The sequence below is a fragment of the Galeopterus variegatus genome, unplaced genomic scaffold (assembly GCF_000696425.1).
Source record: "Galeopterus variegatus unplaced genomic scaffold, G_variegatus-3.0.2 Scaffold11418, whole genome shotgun sequence".
In the NCBI taxonomy this organism is placed as follows: domain Eukaryota; kingdom Metazoa; phylum Chordata; class Mammalia; order Dermoptera; family Cynocephalidae; genus Galeopterus; species Galeopterus variegatus.
Window position 1 is genome coordinate 6,007 of NW_007737529.1, and position 502 is coordinate 6,508.

Sequence of the window (502 nt, forward strand, 5' to 3'; positions counted from 1 at the left end):
CGGTACGGGGGCAACACTGAGGGTTGTGATCCGTTGCCGGACACGAAAAAAGACAAAAAGGAAAAAAAAAGATAATACAAATCTTTCTATGAACTTTTTGAAGTCCCCTCATAGCTGTAACATATAAAGTCCTTCTGAAAATAGAGAAGAAAAGATCAACAACCCTGTAGAAAAGAAGAAAAGAAACGCCAGATAAGAGAAACGCAAATAAAAACTGCCCAGTTACCAAGTCTCACCGATCAGATTGACCAAATCCCAGGGTTGAATACTGTACTCTAAGGGTGAGCTGTGGAGAAACAGATGTCCTCATACACGGTTTATGGGAGTGGAACAGAACTTGGACGATAGCTAACAAAATTTCCTATGCATCCTTTCCCCTTAGATCTAGCAATGCTATTTCCAGGAATTTGTTGCAATAAAAAACAGAGGCCAAAAAACTGCAAAGGCATATGTGCAGGAGTATTCACAGCGACACTGTTGGCGATGGCCCCGAATGTCCACC